This window comes from Phyllobates terribilis, unplaced genomic scaffold, assembly GCF_046119375.1.
Source record: "Phyllobates terribilis strain yellow unplaced genomic scaffold, ASM4611937v1 Scaffold_2__4_contigs__length_985480577, whole genome shotgun sequence".
Classification (NCBI taxonomy): domain Eukaryota; kingdom Metazoa; phylum Chordata; class Amphibia; order Anura; family Dendrobatidae; genus Phyllobates; species Phyllobates terribilis.
This window is the reverse complement of record NW_027362762.1, coordinates 862,047,717-862,064,815: the sequence shown is the minus strand read 5'-3', so window position 1 is coordinate 862,064,815 and position 17,099 is coordinate 862,047,717. Positions and strand designations below refer to the sequence as shown.

The 17,099-nt window shown below is 44.1% G+C and overlaps 1 protein-coding gene across 5 annotated transcripts in view; it reads right to left on the bottom strand.

The window, feature by feature from the left end:
* The window catches only part of SPECC1 (sperm antigen with calponin homology and coiled-coil domains 1), a 519,798-nt gene that overhangs the window by 455,016 nt on the left and 47,683 nt on the right, over window positions 1-17,099 (bottom strand). The gene's annotated exons all lie outside the window — the stretch shown is intronic.

Below are 17,099 nucleotides of genomic sequence, written 5' to 3'. Positions count from 1 at the left end.
TAAAATCCCAATAAAATACATTTAAGTTTGTGGGTGTAACATGAAAAAAAGTGGAAAAGCTAATGGGCTATGAATACTTTTTCAAGCCACTGTATCTCTTGCTAAAAATCCTCTTCATCTTTAAAAATGGATAGATTTTTAGTTTTATAGTGTGCTGCAGTGACAGACCTCAGAGATGGCTGGTTTCCTAGGCTGGGAGCGCCCACTGGCAACCTCTTTGCTCTAGAGCTTGCAACCCCCATCGGGCAATCAGGCCAACTTCAGTGACCATGAACACTTTAGATTCTGCAGAAGTAAAGCTGCAGTTTGGGCCAGCAGCAGTGCCATGTTGCACGTCTGAAATATCATATAGTATAGTATGATATATTAAATATTATAATCAGGGGCTCCCTACCCACTAGCAACCAGGAAGCCTGTAGGCAGGGAAGTTGTGCGCTCCTGAAGAAATAAGACTAGACAACCCCTTTAAATGCTGTATTTCATTAAAATGTGACTTATTACAAACAGCTATAAAGGAAATAGACTTTATAGATCAAGAGCAAATATTTAGACCAGCACTATGAGCAAATGAGTAACAGATGGCACATGTACGCCATTCATCCTATACAAATACAGAAGTATTAGCTAAACATACAACAGTGTACACGATGAGGGTGAAAAGATCCCTCTGCTGTCAGCAATTTCATTCGTGATGCAAAAAGCAGTAAAATTACAGTCCTGCTCACCATTATTGGCACCCCTTAATTTTTTCATAGACTGTACAATATCTTCAGAAATAATTGGAAATGTACCAAAGTTATATCCTCAGGATTTTTTAATTAGTCGTCCCATGTAATACAACAATAAAACATTGTTTTTCAACTTATATGTTGCAATTTGAAAGAAGAAACAGAATAAACAGCATGTGCAGCAATAAAGGCACCCCTAATTAATACCTGGTTGCACACCCTTTGGCATTGATGACAGCCTCCAAACGTTTCTTGTAGCCATCTATAAGCTTCTTGCACTTCTCAGCTGGAGTTTTCTCCCACTCTTCCTTTGCAGTTTGTTCAAGCTCTTGAATGTTCGCAGGGTTCTTTTTCCCAATACCAGATTTCAGCTCATCCAAAGATTTTCAATGGGATTGAGGTCAGGACTCATTGCTGGCCATTTTAAAACACTCCATTTTTTTTTGTTTTTCAACCATTCCTGTGTACTTCTGGATGTGTGCTTTGGGTCATTGTCTTGCTGGAGGACCCATGATCTTCGACTCAAACCAAGTTTTCTTACACTGGGTTGGACATTTCACTCTAAAATCTCTTGATAATTCTCTGATTTCATGATTCCTGTGATACGGTCAAGGCCTCCAGTACCGGGTGCAGCAAAGCAACCCCACAGCATTATGGATCCTCCACCTTCTTTTGCTTATAAGCTTCATTATGCCGTCTGTAAACAAACTGTTGCTTTGCATTGCCAAAAAGCTCTATTTTTTTTCTTTTGTCCACAGAACATTTTTCGATAAGTATTGTGGTTTGTCAAGGTACTCTTTGGCAAAGATCAGTCGTTCATTTTTTATGTCTTTTCTTCAGCAATGGTTTCTTCCTTGGCCTTCGCCCATAAAGCTCTGTTTGGTTTAGTGTGTGGCATATGGTACTTGTTGAAACCATGAACCCAAACTATTCCAGGTTAGCCTTCAGGTCTTTGGATGTGTGATGTGGTGTTTTTTCCACCATTCGCACCTAATTTCGAAGACATCTCTTGTCAATTTTCCTCTTTCTCACCGTCCAAGGAGGTTCTTGACTGTTCCATGCTTGGCAAACTTCTTAATAACATTGCACACTGTTGAAACTTGGATACCAAGGTCTTTTTAGATGGCCTCATACCCTTTGGATGTCTTGTGTTTGCTAATAATAGCAGTTCTGATGTCCTCAGACAACTCCTTTGTCTTCACCATTGTGACAAAGGAACAGAGCCTGCCATGCGCCTTTTTAAAACACTAATGTCATCACTCATTGCCTAATTCATGTCACATGGGCACTGACAATCACAGGAGAATCTCTTTTGTGATTTACCACAGGCAAGTCAAAATATGTTTCCATACTAAATTAATGTAAACGGTGCCAATATCAGTGACACAGCAAGCTTTAGGTTTTTCTATTTTTCCCTCCCATTGTTTTTTGTCATTTGCTCTTTTGTATTTAACACAAGTGCTCTATACCAGGGTTCCCCAACTCCAGTCCTCAAGGCCCACCAACAGGTCATGTTTTCAGGATTTCCTTAGTATTACACAGGTGATAATTGCATCACCTGCACAGGCAATAATTCCATCACCTGTGCAATACTAAGGAAATCCTGAAAACATGACCTGTTGGTGGGCCTTGAGGACTGGAGTTGGGGAACCCTGCTCTATACAAAAAAACTGTTTCACTGGATTCATTTTTTTCAGGAGATATTCCACATTATGTACTTAAACTTCATGGGTGCCAATAACGATGAGCAGGACTGTATGATTTCCAACAGTGGAAACCAAAAACAGAATTCCAGCTTCCTGTACAATTTGTGTCCAAATCACTGGAGCTGTAAGAATCATCAGGAATAGAGTGGGCTGACAATGTTCTGGAGCACAGCATCCTCATTTTAACCCATTTATAGGTAAAAAGTTGAATTTGTAATTATTGGTTAAAGAATGAAATAAATGTTTTATGTGTAAAAACAAAACCGAGAAAAAAGTTGCCACAATGTTCTGTGGTTATTTCTGTTTAATGTTGATGATTATGGCTTACAGCCAATGAAAACAGAAAAGTCATTATCTCAGTATATTAGAATAATTGATAAAAAACACCTGCAAAGGCTTACTACGCATTTAAAAAGGTCCCTTTATCTGTTTCAGTAGGCTCCAAAATCATGGGGAAGACTGCTGACTTGACAGATGTCCAGAAGGCAGTCATTGACACCCTCCACAAAGCCACAAGAGGTCATTGCTAAAGAAGCTGGCTGTTCAGAGTGCTGTATCCAAGCATATTAATGGAAAGTTGAGTGGAAGGAAAAAGTGTGGTAGAAAAAGGTGCACAAGCAACCGGTATAACCGCCGCCTTGAAAGGATTGCTAAGAAAAGGCCATTAAAAAATTTGGGGGAGATTCACAAGGAGTGGACCGCTGCTGGAGTCATTGCTTCAAGAGCCACCACACACAGACGTATTCAGGACACGGGGTACAAGTGTCGCATTCCTTGTGTCAAGCCACTCATGACCAATAGACAACGCCAGAAGCGTCTTACCTGGGCCAAGGAGAAAAAGACCTGGACTGTTGCTCAGCGGTCCAAGGTGTTGTTTTCAGATGAAAGTAAATTTTGAATTTCATTTGAAATCAAGGTCCCAGAGTCTGGAGGAAGAGTGAAGAGGCCACAATCCAAGCTGCTTGAGGTCTAGTGTGAAGTTTCCACAATCGGTGATGGTTTGGGGAGCCATGTCATCTGCTGGTGTAGGTCCACTGTGTTTTATCAAGACCAAAGTCAGCGCAGCCGTCTACCAGGACAAGCTTTTTGGAGATGGAAATTTCATTCTCCAGCAGGACTTGGCACCTGTCCACACTGCCAAAAGTACCAATTTATGGTTTAAAAACAACAGTATCACTGGACTTGATTGGCCAGCAAACTCATCTAACCTTAACCAAGATGAAGATGAGAGACACCAGACCCAACAATGCAGATGAGCTGAAGGCTGTTATCAAAGTAACCTGGGCTTCCATAACACCTCAGCAGGGCCACAGGCTGATCGCCTCCATGCCACGCTGCATTGATGCAGTAATTGATGCAGAAGGAGCCCCGACCAAGTATTGAGTGCATTTACTGAACATACATTTCAGTGGGCCAAAATTTTAGATTTTAAAAACATTTTTCAAGCTGTTGTTATAAAGTATTCTAATTTACTGAGATAATGACTTTTGTGTTTTCATTGGCTGTAAGCCATAATCATCAACATTAACAGAAATAAACACTTGAAATAGATCACTCTGTTTGTAATGACTCTATATAATATATGAGTTTCACTTTTTGTATTGAAGAACTGAAATAAATTAACTTTTTGATGATATTCTAATTTAGTGAGAAGCACCTGTAGCATGAATGAAGATGGTGTACAGAAAATGTTCATCAGTCTTCATTTAGGCTTGAGAAGAGATGTCTAAGTGGGGGGCATAATTAAATGGTTATTCTCAAGATAGTAAATTACCCCCTTATCCTTGGTGGTTCGACCAGTGGATTCCCCATCAATCCATAGAATCTGGCTTCAAAACCTGGTAATTGTGCTCTGAAGAGTCTATGTTACTGCCAGAAAAAGCCAAGTACAGCATTTGGCTACTTCTGTCAATCACATAGACAATGAGTGGCGCAGAGGTCAACCATTCTCACCTCCGCTCCATCCAAGATGAGGCTCTGCAGAGCTGGTTTCCCAGTTTAGAGCCTTGTTCTCAGAATCGTTGGGGATCTCGGGGGTTGACCCCCAAGAGGATAACCATTTTTAACTTCTACAAGAATAAAAAGGAGTTGAAACAGAAAATATGGTCAAGAGCTGTTCCATGTAAAATCCACTGGACAAGGGGATAACCTTCGTCTGGAGAAAAATAAAAGGTTCAGTCCCCAAAGGAGACACGGATTCTTTATCATTAAAGAATAATAATTAATCTGTGGAACAGCCGTCCTCAGAAGCTGGTCACAGTGAGAACGGACGATGGTTTCAAAAAAAGGTCTAGATGATGATTTCTTAGAAGAACATAACATAAATACTTATTTATATGCATAATATTCTTGTTTGCAATGCTGATCCACTTGAGCAACACTTGAGATCAGGAGGGAAAATTAGCTCTTTCAGGTCAAATTGTATCATGCATTTTGGTTGTACCGATCATCTTTCATCCCTTGGTTGAACCTGGTGGACAAGTCTATTTTCATCCATATTATGTAACCCGCATAGTACAAAAAGTCTTTGTGACATGAAAAATCATACTGCTTCCAAGAGATTTACAAAACTTACACATGCCTTACCCTCTTCCTTATATAAACTTTCCCTGGAAACTTTTAGTCTTAAAGGAACGGTATATAGCCATATACATTCTACCCTAAAATTACAACATATGAACAAATAGACAACCCCAAGTGCATAGACAATGAGGTCATTTCCATGTATAGATGAAGAAATTCTCGTGCAGTCCACTCATTTTAGTAGCCAGGCGGATTATTCTGGATAGCCAATGATGTGATGTTTTCCCCTATTACTTGTCAAAAATGGTCATGTTGATTGATAAAAAAAACACAGATGTGAAAAGTTTAATGCCCAGTTCCACCTTGATTACTTTTAAGAAAACTGGAGACTTACCAGAAAATATAGTAGTCATTTCACAGGAAATGTCCCGCAGTCACTGATCATATCTTTTTTCAGGAATAGGCAGAACTTTTAAATGCACATTTGATTAAAGGGTAATATGTATTGGGAACTCTATGTTGGTTTCATGGTTAGGCCAAATTGCCTTGCTAATCTTAAACTTTACTGGAGCATAACCTCCAGACCATGAGCCCGATCTATAAATTTTTGCCAATTTGTTTATGTGAATACCTCTTTATTAGTGACTTTTCCATTTACAACAAATTCATCAAACGACTTTTTTAATGTTGTCTTTCTTGGTTTAGTTTTCTGGGGGTTTTTTTACGTAAATCTGGCTTTTCCAGATGTTTTAGGCCGATTCATCAAATGAGACTTATAAAGATGAAAAATTTGGTGCAAATGTACTCAAGTCCCCTTCCCCTTCATTATGTACGCCAGTTATATTGGGGCAATCTTTGCACCATTTTGCAAATCATGCAACTTTTTTGTGCTTACAAGTCGCAAAATGGGTTAAAGGCAAAAAAAAGATAATTTTTAATAGTGCTCAAATTTCATGAAACACGTGTGCTTTTTTTAAAAAAAGAATTTGGCACAAAAATGACAACAAATACCACAAGATAAAAAAGAAAAGTGACTCAAAAAAAGATGCAAATGACTAATTAGACCCCATGTCTCATAAAAATAATCCATTTCCATTTGTTTTGTCTGATTCTTAGAACAGGTTTTATGTGAAAGGACAGGTATAGTTTAAAGGGACTGTCAGCACAGAACGACTGTTCAAACCATGTACAAGTGCACAGTGGCGGGGCCACTTATTTAAGTGCACCTTCCCATCTGCTTGTTTTCCATCTATCTCCACCCTTCTCTGGCTCTCTCAATCCAGAGCTGTCAATCAAAGAAGAGGGGAGTGGAAATGGAGGGAGAACAAGTAGTTGGGAAGGTGTAGCTAAATGTTTGGCCACTCCATGATGCACCGAGCGGCGGGACTTTGTCATCACAGGATGATTGTTCAAACAGTCCCTTTATGACTTGACCAGCATTTGGGTATTTCAATGTATGAACATATGGAGAACATTTACATAATAAATCAATTCCTTCTTTTATCCTATAAATTAGTCCTAATTTATAGGATAAAATGCAGTGAATCTATATGCCTCATCCCTATCCCACCAATGCTCTCCCTCCTGTACAAATCCCTCCCGTGCACACTTTGAGATGTTTTCTCTATCCTTTAAAGGGTTATTTTCAAGATAGTAAGTTATCCCCTATCCATAGGATGGGACATAAATTACTGATCTCAGAGGGTTCGAACACTGGGACCCCCAGTCTTTGTGAGAACAAGGCTCTGAAACCTGGGACCTGGCTCTGCAGAACCTTCTCTTGAATGGAGCAGAGATGTACATACTTGACCTCCAATCAATCCATTGTCTATGGGAGTGCTGGAGAAGGTACAGCACAGCTCTTCACTGTTTCTTCCAGTCCCATAGATGATGAATGTAGCGGAGGTTGTGCATGGGCATCACTGCTCCATTGAAGATGAGGTTCTGCAGATAGGATAGGGGATACCTTAATATCTTTGGAAGAACCCTGTTGATTTATAGCCTGGTCATCCCAAACATCTCCTTTCCTCCTGCATAAACAGAAACTTATATTTTCATGAACACTTCTTGCGTCAAATGATTTTTATTAACTACAACACCAACATTATGGAAATAAAGCCTTCAGTGTTCTTGTGGAGAGTAACAGACAGACCGCCTTTTCATACACGCAGTGTCTCAGAGCGTGCCATACAGATCCAATGACACACTGCTTTACTGTGCATATGAAATTACCCCTCTAAACGTGCCCTTTACAAACTTCACACAAGACCACCAGGCCGGATCCTCTATGCTTTAGATTGCTGAGTCTCCATGTGCAACCTGCACAACCCGTCTGCAGAATAACGAAGGCGAGATTACTGGCGAAAGGAAAATCTGTGGCCGAGTACGCACTGCTTTTCATATAATTGTACAAAAATAGCACAAAATCTAGTTTCAGACCAAAAAGAATCTCTACAGACACGCAAACTTGAAGGTTACCACCCTCATAAAGAATTGTAATTATAGAGTGAAGATAAAGTGGATAATTCTATAAAAATATCATCTAACAAGAAGGGTGGGTGAACAGTTGGGTCTTTATTTTCATGGTTTTCTGGCAATGGTCCACGCACCTAAATATCTAGTATGTTCATGTGATATCTGAATCACTGCCAAAAATATATGGAACAGCTTACTTCTTGATCTATCTAAGTAAACCCTCCATTTATCCACTTATAATGTAAAAGGTCAAGCCTTTGTACCCTGAAATATGACAATTCACTCTCCATATAATTACTACCTGAATATCAATTTGTGGTTGAATTTACTGTCACCTTCAAAGCACCAATCCATTGTTTTTTTTGTTTTTTTTTTTTCATTTCAGCCCTTGGGTGGTGCTACTAATTTAAGTTCCCTGATCCTAGTATTCTACTTATCAGACGCCGTCTTCTGCTGTTCCCAGCACCGCTCCGGTTCCACGTCGTCATTTTCTGACTGATTGGAAGTCAGAGTTAACAGTCACAAGCTCTCAGTGTAAGTTCATGGGCTCATGCACACCACCATATTTTCGGTCCTAGTCCGATCTGTTAAAAAAATGGATCGCACTTGGACCAATGTTATTCAATGGGGCAGTGAAGATGAACGATTTTTTTGACTGACTGAATCTGCATGTGAAAAAAATTGCAGCATGCACTATTTTCCCCTAAAAATTGGATGAGACTCACCCATTCAAATCTATGGGTATGAGAAAAAAATCGGATGCCATATGGAGCCACAGTATAACATCCGATTTTTACAGATACATTGCAGTTCTGTAACATACGAAACTATAAATGGTCCTGTAAATTATTAATAATTGCTCCATAGAAAAACCTGATTGTACAAGTCCTTCTTTTTTTTTAATATACTGACGTGTGACCTAAGTCTTCTAGAGCTTCGTTCTGGCTCTCATAGACTTACATTAAATTGTGACTTGCGGATCGCCCAGCAAACACTGGAACAATCTGGCAGGTCACAAACTGATGGAGACCGACCAGAGCAGTGCAGTAAAAATGACTTGGAAACGGGATTCTCCAGGTCAGTATGATTACGGCGATGCCTAACCAGTCCACTTTTTTTTTTATTTTGGTGGTAAAATAAAATTCTGAAATTTGTTAAAAAAAAATAAAAGTTCACTTCAATGGTATCTCTGGAGGAGGAATTTATACACTGAACACTCAAGTGATGCCTAAAGTGAAGCATGGTGGCGAATTAGTGATGCTCTGGAGATGTTTTTCTTTCTCTGGAAATCTGCAGCATGGGGTAGAATTAGATGGATTCAATCAAATCCTAGGAGAAAACATCATGCCATCTGTGAGGAAGCTGAAGCTTCGGCATCATTAGACCTTCCAACAGGACAATGATCCCAAGTATACCTCAAAGTCCACCAAAACTTGGATTTAGCAGGAGTCCTGGAAGATTCTGGAATGCCCTTCATTCACCTAACTTGAACCCCATAGAAAATCTATGGGAGATTTGAAGAAAGTGGTTGCAGCACACAGAATCAGGGGGATCCGTTGAAGCGTTCCAGAGTTATTGATACGCTCACGCCCGGACTAACTGGCGTGAGCGTAGTTAGTGCTCCCACTGGGCCACGAACCGAGGAGTGCCTGGAGGGGCGTGACTAGGGGCCTTGCCTGATCCGACCACGAACACACGGTGGCTCAATCGACTCCGTGGTCTGAGGAGGGACGTGGGAGGTGGCCCAGGTGCTACTCCAGGTCAGACCCCGGTCACAGCTGTTGACCCACACCGGGGAATGCAGGAACGGGCAGGCACAGCTGGTATGCAGACAGGTGGGTACTGGCAGGCACGGCTGGAATGCAGACAGGCGGGTACTGGCAGGCTCGGCTGGTATGCAGACAGGCGGGTACAGGCAGGCACGGCTGGTATGCAGACAGGCGGGTACTGGCAGGCACGGGTGGTATGCAGACAGGCGGGTACTGGCAGGCACGGCTGGTATGCAGACAGGCATATACTGGCCGGTAGGAACGCAGGCTGGATAGGGACCAGTACAGGCTGGGATACAGGAACAGAGCCGCAGGTGCGGTGGACAAGCAGAGCAGAACGGCAGGTGCGGAGGACAAGCGGAGCAGAGCAGAGCGAAACCGCAGGTGTGGAGGACAAGCAGAGCAGAGCAAAACCGCAGGTGCGGCGGACAAGCAAAGCAGAGCAAAACCGCTGGTGCGGTGGACAAGCAGAGCAAAGGGAAACCGCTGGTGCGATAGACAAGCAGAGCAGAGCGAAACCAAAGATGCGGTGGACAAGCAGAGCAGAGCAAAACCGCAGGTGCGTTGGACAAGCAGAGAAGAGAGCGAAACCGCAGGTGCGGTGGACAAGCAGAGCAGAGCGAAACCGCAGGTGCGGTGGACAAGCAGAGCAGAGCGAAACCGCAGGTGCGGTGGACAAGCAGAGCAGAGCGAAACCACAGGTGCGGTGGACAAGCAGAATAGAGCGAAACCGCAGGTGCGGTGGACAAGCAGAGCAGAGTGAAACCGCAGGTGCGGTGGACAAGCAGAGCAGAGCGAAACCGCAGGTGCGGTGGACAAGCAGAGCAGAGCGAAACCGCAGGTGCGGTGAACAAGCAGAGCAGAGCGAAACCGCAGGTGCAGTGGACAAGCAGAGTAGAGCAAAACCGCAGAGCAGGAGATGCAGGCAGACAGGACAGGGCTCTGTTTACATGGAACAGACTGGGAAACACAGGAAGATAGTTAGAACACAGGAGGTAGATACGGAGGCAGGGAGACAGGACAAGCAGAACCAGATACACACAAGGTACTTACAATGATGTAGCGAGTGAACACAAAACTCACAAACAGAAGTACAGAGACAATGAGTTGGAGATAGGTGCAGGTTCAGACACTGCAGGAAAAGGGCAGGTACGGACATAGAGACAAACAGGTAACTGGCTAGGACACAGTCCAGACAGGAACTGAACCTGGAACAAGATACAAGAATGAGCCTGGGTATTCAGCCCCCAGGGTGGCAGAAACAGACTAGAAGTCACAGATACAGGTAACAGGCCTGAGTACTCAGCCCCCAGGGTGGCGGAAACAGACAAGATACTGGACAGGACCTGGCAACTCAGTTGCACAGAACACACTGAAAGAAAGTGTTGCTCAGGCACCTCCTACTGGGTGGAGGGGGTTTAAGTATCCAGTGACTCAGAGCAATAGGCTGGGGACGCATTAGGAGTGCGCACACTGTAGCTTTAAGAATCAGGCAGTAACCGTGCCGTCGCCCTAAGCAATCAGACAAGAGACATGCACACAGCAAGTACTGGAGCAAAGTGTACTGCCTGGACTGATAGGTAAGATGGCGGTCTTGCATGGTGACAGGTGGTAAGTCATGCCAGCACGCCGCCAGGGATGTTACAGTACCCCCCCTCCCCCTTTACGCCCCCTCTTCTTCAAGCCTGCAAGGATTTTCTGCAGAGAATTTGGAGGCCCATCCTTCTCTTCAAGAAGATTACCTCTTCTATCCACTAGAGGGAACGAAACTGGTCTCACCATCTTGGTGACTATGATGCTTCCTCCCATTGAGCCATCCTCAGCAACAGATGAAGTGGGTGAAGTACCAGGAACAGGACACAGGAAAGTCTCTCTCCATTTGTTAATATCGGGTAGCACCCCAAAGGATTCACGGGACAACTGGAGATCCTCCACCGGGTTGGAGGGGTGCAGAGACTAGGGGGTAACCACCGCCTTGAAGTACACTTTGCCAAGCTTACTGGATGAAGTGGGCGAAGTACCAGGTACAGGGTGTAGGAAAGTCTCTCTCCATTTGTTATCAGGTAGCACCCCGGAGGATTCAGGAGACAACTGGAGGTCCTCCGCCTAGTTGGAGGGGTGCAGAGACTTGGAGGTAGCCACCGCCTTGATGGACTTATTGCCAAATTTATTAGAGATGGAGGATACTTGCTTTGGGACTAACTTCAGTCTGGTTTCTGAGATGACACGTCTGCGAGGCGAGGCGGTACCTGAAGCCAGATCATTGGTACAATCATATAAACTGTTTGCGGATATTGCCTCCGCTTCCCTTCCTTTGGAGACTTCAGCGCACAACGAGTCAGCGACTAGCAGATCTGGTGAAGAAGAAGAAGACACTGCTGACTGTCCTGAAGATATGGGGACTGGACACCCCTTGCACCTCAGCAGTCCCCCCGGAAACACCATGCAGGATCTCCAGACCTGAGCGGGCACTAGATCTTTCGGCTCTGGACGACCTGTGGGTAAAACAGACAGCACCTGGAATGTGAACTTCTTCATGTGTAATGCTCCACTCTGGAGCTTAATTTGTACAGACATATTTTGACTGTTTCTGAGTAGGGCTCGTCCTTCCGCTGACAATGCCCAAACCGGATTCTGGAGTTGTCGGACGGGAATCAGACACCGACTCTTCAAGGCTTTAAGCCCGAAACTTCCGGTTAATTCGAGGCCTTCACTTGCCATGGAGACAGTCATGGTCATCTGTGGAGAGGAAACACTAATGCCAAGGGCAGCCTCTCCTATAGGCCTAATGTCTTAGGATTCTCCAACCTTCGCTGGACAAAGACCGTCAGGGTATCACAAACAACCGCACTGGGACCCTAATCTGATTTTGTGACTGAGTTCCGGCCTCTGCTTTGCCTGAGGAACATGGTCATCCTTCATGGATTCTGTGCGGATAGCTGCCTCTACAGGCTGGGGAACAGGAGGTCTTTGGGAGGACAGAACCTGTCGTGACGGTTTACATCTACGCCTTGCACGTCTGGACTGCCTCTTGAGGTTGGGAAGAGAAGTATTCTGTGGAGCATTGTCATCCTGTGTGGATTCTGTGTGGACAGCAGCCTCTTCAGGCTGGGGAACTGGTGGGCTACCTACATGCATCACCCATCGGGACTGCTCCAGGATATTGGGAAGGGAAGCTTTAGCAGAAGCTTCAGGGTTAGGGTCATTGAAGACGATTAGAAAGGCCACCAGGAAGCCCTGCAGGTCAGAGACGATAGGATCCCATGCTTCCCATAGGGGGGTGATCCAATTCAAGGCATCACCCGCTAGGTAGGACATCAGAAATGCTACTTTAACCCGATCAGTGGGAAAATAGTGAGCATAGAATTTGAAATGCAGTATGCATTGCTCCACAAACGCACGGCTTTGTTTTGGATCCCTATAGTACCGTGGTGGATCCGCAGGAACGAGTGCTGATAGTTCCATTTGGGCTGGTGCGTAAATCGCTGGACTTCAGCTTGAGAAAAAAATTTTCCTTGGTGCATGTATTCGCCATACAAGGATTCAAATGTCTCCGAGAGATAAGGACCATGGGGCTCAACGGGGACCATGGCCTGAGCAAACTGTTACGCTCACGCCCAGACTGATTGGCGTGAGCGTGGTTAGTGGTTCCACTGGGCCACGAACCGAGGAGTGCCTGGAGGGGCGTGACTAGGGGCCTCGCCTGATCCGACCACGAACACACGGCGGCTCAATCGACTCCGTAGTCTGAGGGGGGACGTGGGAGGTGGCCGAGGTGCTACTCCAGGTCAGACCCTGGTCACAGGTGTTGACCCACACCGGGGAATGCAGGAACGTGCAGGCACAGCTGGTATGCAGACAGGTGGGTACTGGCAGGTACGGCTGGTATGCAGACAGGCGGGTACTGGCAGGCACGGCTGGCATGCAGACAGGCGGGTACTGGCAGGCACGGCTGGTATGCAGACAGGCAGATACTGGCCGGTAGGAATGCAGGCTGGATAGGGACCAGCAGAGCAGAGCGAAACCGCAGGTGCGGTGGACAAACAGAGCAGAGCGAAACCACTGGTGCGGTGAACAAGCTGAGCAGAGCGAAACCGCAGGTGCGGTGGACAAGCAGAGCAGAGCGAAACCGCAGGTGCGGTGGACAAGCAGAGCAGAGCGAAACTGCAGGTGCGGTGGACAAGCAGAGCAGAGCGAAACTGCAGGTGCGGTGAACAAGCAGAGCAGAGCGAAACCGCAGGTGCGGTGGACAAGCAGAGCAGAGCGAAACCGCAGAGCAGAAGGTGCAGGCAGACAGGACAGGGCTCTGTTCACATGGAACAGACTGGGAAACACAGGAAGATAGTTAGAACACAGGAGGTAGATATGGAGGCAGGGAGACAGGACAAGCAGAACCAGATCCACACAAGGTACTTACAATGAAGTAGCGAGTGGACACAAAACTCACAAACAAAAGTACAGAGACAATGAGTTGGAGTTAGGTGCAGGTTCAGACACTGCAGGAAAAGGGCAGTTACGGACATAGAGACAAACAGGTAACGGGCTAGGACACAGTTCAGACAGGAACTGAACCTGGAACAAGATACAAGAACGAGCCTGGGTACTCAGCCCCCAGGGTGGCGGAAACAGACAAGATACTGGACAGGACCTGGCAACTCAGTTGCACAGGACACACTGAAAGAAAGTGTTGCTCAGGCACCTTCTACTGGGTGGAGGGGGTTTAAGTATCCAGTGACTCAAAGCAATAGGCTGGGGACTCATTAGGAGTGCGCACACTGTAACTTTAAGAATCAGGCAGTAACTGCGCCGCCGCCCTAAGCAATCAGACAAGAGACATGCACACAGCAAGTACTGGAGCAAAGTGTACAGCCTGGACTGATAGGTAAATTGGCGGTCTTGCATGGTGGGAGGTGGTAAGCCATGCCAGCACGCCGCCAGGGACTGACCTTCATTTCTTAAAGTAAAGATGGCCAATCGTTTTTCTTTACTTAGCTGCTTTTTTCTTGCCTTAATACAAATTCCAACAGTCTATTCAGTAGGACTATCAGCTGTGTATCCACCTGACTTCTGCACAACACAACTGATGGTCCCAACCCCATTTATAAGGCAAGAAATCCCACTTATTAAACCTGACAGGGCACACCTGTGAAGTGAAAACCATTTCTGGTGACTACCTCTTGAAGCTCATCAAGAGAATGCTAAGAGTGTGCAAAGTAGTCATCAAAGCAAAAGGTGGCTACTTTGAAGAACCTAGAATATAAGACATATTTTCAGTTGTTTCACACTTTTTTGTTAAGTATATAATTCCACATGTGTTAATTCATAGTTTTGATGCCTTCAGTGTGAATGTACAATTTTCATAGTCATGAAAATATAGAAAAATCTTTAAATGAGAAGGTGTGTTCAAACTTTTGGTCTGTACTGTATATATAATTTTGTGACAGAGTCACTGGTGTAATGTGTGAGGGGAGGTATGTGTCACTACGGCTGCTAGTCTGTGTGAACTGAACCTACAACTTTTCCCAAGCATGTTATATGTTGGGAGTTCAATCACCATTGTGAAGGGAGTGGTTTTGTGTGAGTGGCATAGAGATCGGGTGGGAAGTCATTCACCCTACCTACCCTCAGGGTGTGGCTGAGCAAGGTTAAATGCTCAGTCACTATTTTTTTTTTCCCTAGTGTGATCTGGAGAGAAGTCTCCAGGCTGTGTGTGGAAGCTAGAGAGATCCAAAAAAAGGGCTTTGCCTGAGCGGCTTGTGATACTGAGAGCGGGCGGAACCCGCTCACTTATAGACTGTGCTATTCTTTGTTTTTGTTTTGTATTTTGCTGAATCTGCAAGGCTTATGCCGCTACAATAAACCTGCAGAGGAAACCGTGTCCTAAGTCTACTTCTGGAAGCAGCCGAGTGAGTCGTCTTACCACTATATATAGTATATATATATATATACATATATATATATATTGTAAGATGGCTGCCGGACATGTCCTTGATGGGAGATATGTATCGCTGAGGTTGGCAGCTTCAGTGATGTAAAACCAGGAAAACATGCTCCAGAACACACGTGCAGTCATAAGAGACGGGGGGGATTGGCTGCTTACATATCCCCACCCCAGGGCATGTGTATAAAATGAAGACCGAGTGTCTCATTCAGTGTCTGTGGCTGGAGGTGTGGATACCTCCAGTGTGTCTGTGCTACAGGACACTGACTAGTAGCGAGTGAATCCGCAGCACTGTATGAACTGTTTTGCTTGGTTTTGTTACTTTGTGCCGAACAAGGCTATGTTTCATTTACCTGGAAAGTGCGGTTTATGAAGTCCGAATAAACCTGCCTTGGACATTTTTAAAGAAACTGGCTCCTGTGACTACCTTGAAAGCCGCTTTCAAGGTAGTCACAGGAGCCAGTTTCTTTAAAAATGTCCAAGGCGGGTTTATTCGGACTTCATAAACCGCACTCTCCAGGTAAATGAAATAAGCAGCATCCTTCCTGGTCCAGCCTCCTAAATTGCAGGCCACCAATGTATGTTAATTTACTGAAAGTCATACACAAATTGCATGTATATCATAAAACAGATTACAGTTTATACAACTAAGACATTAAAGAGTACATTTATTTAGACTTGCGTTTCACATATGTCTAAATTAATTTGTGCTGGAGTAAGATAGTCCAAACGTATTAAGAGGCACCTGTAAAAAAAAAAGTCGTCTTTATACCATAATCTTTCATATAAAATGCTCTACATAGGCTACTAGGAAATCTTGTTAACAAAACTGTGAAAAAAAAAAAAACAATAAAAAATTCTTCAACTTTCCTTTCCTTCAATAAAATAACAAGAGAAAACAGCCTTAATGAAGAATAATCCTGATTCGAGGCTGTTTATTCTCCTTCTGCAGCTGAGGCCTCAGGTTGCCAGTGCAATCTGCTTTATGTGACGCATATCAGACACCAGACTCCAGATATTATTCTTCTAGCTCTAGAGGGTCAGCCAGAAATGTATCTTAGCCTACCCGTCAGAGCTAGGAAAATAAAAAGGAAAGCAGGTATGAGGGGAAAAGCAATTATTTGCTCAGCAGAGAGATCAGCTCTTTTGTAGTGAGCATTAAAGAGCCCAGCTGTAGCCCCAGCCTAAAGCTTTCCTTCTATCATATCTGTTCTTCATAACCGCTCCAATCTTATTATGTACAATGGTCTCCTTCCTGGCAGATAAGGCCTTCACAAAGGCACCAAAAAGGGTTCACGTCAAGCTTTCACTCTATATGGCAAACTCCCCAAGCGTGAATATATTGCTTTCTATCATTGCCATCTTAACCAGATAGCTGGCATTCAACGATCTACCCAAGAATCTAGGAAAGCTCGTCAATGGACATGTGAAGGCTACAATGGCAGCCATATTGGTGTCAGCCAGATTTCAAAAACTGTAAAGGACTATATAGACTTCACGTGGCAAACAACTCAATGACCTACATTTACATGGGTATTTTTTTTTTAATTTTAGGTAAAAATGCCAGTTGAGATTATTTTCCATATTGTAATTATGTAACATTAGCATAAAAAATAATCAAATGTGCCGCACAGACGATAAAGATCAGCAACTAGATAAAGCAGTGAAAAAAAAAGCCATTTACAAATTACACACTGTATCAAAACTACAATCAATGCTATTAGTGATTCTCATCTTACCATGAAATATACAGGAAGGGGCTGGTAAAAGTCACTGTGGCTTTGAAGCTAAGATATGTTACTAGTGGTCTAGGTTATACTGTGCTCCTCAATCCCCACTATTCTACGTTTTATTTTTTTGCTTTTAATTTTAATGCCTAAAAGCAGTGATCATGCTCATTTCATAATTGGATAAAAGCCAGTGGATTCGATCACTTGAAGTCTGATATAAACAGGAT